This window comes from Aotus nancymaae, unplaced genomic scaffold, assembly GCF_030222135.1.
Source record: "Aotus nancymaae isolate 86718 unplaced genomic scaffold, 86718_ANA_hifiasm-v0.15.2.pri h1tg000087l, whole genome shotgun sequence".
Taxonomy (NCBI): Eukaryota; Metazoa; Chordata; class Mammalia; order Primates; family Aotidae; genus Aotus; species Aotus nancymaae.
In genome coordinates, this window is record NW_026988502.1 from 371,050 (window position 1) to 374,313 (window position 3,264).

Here is a 3,264-nt window from a genome sequence, read left to right on the forward strand (position 1 = left end):
CCCATCACCACCCATACCAGCAAAGGCCAATTAGGTAACCTGGCCTTGACCCTTGCCAAGCTGAACACCCCCGTTACAGGGGTATCAGAGAAGACCAAGTAGGGAGTTGGGACTTTCATCCTAGTGGGGCAGTAATGAGCCCCTCTGCCCAGTGGTATCAGTAGAGGCCACATGGGAAGCCTGGATTTCTATCTCCTTTGGGTAGTAACAAGGCATCCCTCCCATTCACAAATGCATGGCAGCAATGAGGCCACATACTACCAGCAACTCCTCTGTAGTGTCAGTAAAGGTATGTGTGAAACCCAAATAGGATAAACCCAAAAGAATCCACTTCAACATATATCATAATCAACTTCTGAAAACCGAAGACAAAAAAAAGTCTTGTATGCAGTGAAAGATGTAACACCTAACTTAGAGGGGAAGAACAGTTCAAATGATACTGGATTTATCATTAGAAACTACAGAGGCCAGAAAATGAAAAGGCAGCATTTTTGAAGTGCTGAAAGATAAGTATTGTCTACCAAGAATTCCGTATCAATCAGAGATATCCTTCAGGAAGATGGGAAAATCAAGACATTCTCAAATGAAAGAAAACTAAAAGAATTTGTTGCCAGCAGACCAGTCCTAAAAGTAGCTGAAGGAAGTTCTTTTTTTTTTTTTAAGTTATTTATTTATTTTACTTTAGGCGAATACTGTATCTGGCATTTCCCCCCATGTTACCAGTCCCCACCCTCCCCTCCCTCCCCACCCCCATTGTCTCTCCCCTACCCCCCCAACTGTCCCCTGTGTGTGATGCTCCTCTCCCTGAGTCCACGTGTTCTCGTTGTTCAACACCCACCTATGAGTGAGAACATACGGTGCTTGGCTTTCAGTCCTTGGGTCAGTTTGCTGAGAATGATCATTTCCAGATTCATCCAAGTCCCTACACGAAATCATCATTTTTTATGGCTGCTTAGTATTCCATGATGTACATGTACCACATTTTCTTTGTCCAGTCTACCATTGAGGGCATTTGGGTTGCTTCCAGGTCTTTGCTGTTGTACACAGGGCTGCAATGAACATACGTGTGCATGTGTCTTTATAGTATAATGATTTGTAGTTCTTTAGGGTATATTCCCAATAGTGGGATTGCTGGGTCAAATGGAATTTCTATTTCTAGATCCTTGAGAAATCACCACACTGTCTTCCACAATGGTTGAACTAATTTACACTCCCACCAACTGTGTAAGTGTGTTCCTATTTCTCCGCATCCTCTCCAGCATCTGTTGTCTCCAGATTTTTTAATTATCACCATTCTAACTGGCGTGAGATGATATCTCAGTGTGGTTTTGATTTGCATTTCTCTAATGACCAGTGATGATGAGCATTTTTTCATGTTTGTTGGCCTCATATATGTCCTCTTTTGAAAAGTGTCTGTTCATATCCTTCGCCCACTTTTGAATGAGGTTGTTTGTTTTTATCTTATATATCTGTTTTAGTTCTTTGTAGATTCTGGATATTAGCCCTTTGTCAGATGGGTAGATTGCAAAAATTTTTTCCCATCCTGTTGGTTGCTGATTCACTCTAATGGTGGTTTATTTTGCTGTACAGAAGCTCTGGAGTTTCATTAGATCCCATTTGTCTATCCTGGCTTTTATTGCCATTGCTTTTGGTGTTTTAGTCATGAAGTCCTTGCCTATGCTTATGTCCTGGATGGTTTTGCCTACGTTTTCTTCTAGTGTTTTTATGGTGTTATTTATTTTTTATTTTTTTTTTATTTTTTAAGACAGAGTTTCACTCTTGTTACCCAGGCTGGAGTGCAATGGCGCGATCTTGGCTCACCACAACCTCCGCCTCCTGGGTTCAGGCAATTCTCCTGCCTCAGCCTTCTGAGTAGCTGGGATTACAGGCACGCACCACTATGCCCAACTAATTTTGTTGTATTTTTAATAGAGACGAGATTTCACTATGTTGACCAGGATGGTCTCGAACTCTTGACCTCTTGATCCACCTGCCTCGGCCTCCCAAAGTGCTGGGGTTACAGGCTTGAGCCACCATGCCCGGCTACATTTTATGTTTAAATCTTTGATCCATGTGGAGTTAATTTTAGTGTAAGGTGACAGGTAGTGATCCAGTTTCTGCTTTCTTCACATTACTAGCCAGTTTTCTGAACACCATTTATTAATAAACATAGAGTCCTTGCCCCATTGCTTGTTTTTGCTAGGTTTGTCAAAGATCAGATGGTTGTAGATGTGTGGTATTTCCTCTGTGGTCTCTGCTCTGTTCCATTGGTCTATGTCTCTGTTTTGAGCCAATGTTTTTAAATGGAAATAACATAAAAATACGGCTTTTGGCTCCCCCGGCGTCCCGCGGAGCCAGCGCCAAGATGGCGGCATTAAAGCCTGGAGAGCGGCCGTGCCTGAGGCCGTGGGGCTGGAGTGAAGCCGCCGAGGTTGAGGCTCCCGAGCTGCCGCTCCAGGCCACGCTCCACCGCCGGGACCCCGGCCTCCGGGACATGGTGCAAGTCGCGCCCCTTGTCTTCTGCTGCTGAGCTTGTTTTCCGCCCTGAAGAAGCTGGTGGGGCTGGATTAGACCCTGGGACAAGAACATTCCTGCCAGGCTGCAGTCCTTGAACCAAGCGTCGAAAAGGCGCTTCACCAACGGGGTGCAGTACATGAAAACAGTGATCTGGGAGACAGGAACACCGGCAAGACGGCACTGTGGCACCGCCTGCAGGGCCGGCCGTTCATGGAGGAGGCCGTTCTCCCCACGCAGGAGATCCAGGTCACCAGCATCTACTGGAGCTACAAGATCACGGATGACATCATGAAAGTTGAAGACGTGGTGGACAAAGGAAAATTTAAAAAGTGAGACAGTGGCTTGAAGATTGAGAATGACCCACAGGAGGTGGAATCCGAAATGGCCCTGGATGCCGAGTTCCTGGACGTGTACAAGAACTGCAACAGGGTGGTCATGATGTTCGACATCACCAAGCAGTGATTTGGCAGAAGCAAGTGGCCGCTTGTGTACGGGGGTCCCCGAGACCTCCATCTTCCATGAACGCGGGTTTCCCAGAGGTGAACTTCTTCACCTAGAAGGGGCTCAGCGCTGTCCAACCCCAGGCCTCACTGGTGTTAAAACACGCACTCTGAATGGAGAGACCCCCCAAAACAGGCTTTGTGTGAGCAACATGGCTGTTTATTCACCCGGCTGCAGGCAGGCTAAGTCCGAAAAAAGTCAACAGAGGGCAGTAGGATAGGAGTTAGTTTTGTAAGTTTGAGGTAG

The 3,264-nt window shown here is 46.1% G+C and overlaps 1 pseudogene; it reads left to right on the forward strand.

Moving 5' to 3' along the window:
- Positions 1-231: 231 nt before the first annotated feature.
- LOC135271603 (rab-like protein 6) lies at positions 232-2,979 on the forward strand (annotated as a pseudogene).
- The last annotated feature ends 285 nt before the right edge of the window (positions 2,980-3,264 follow it).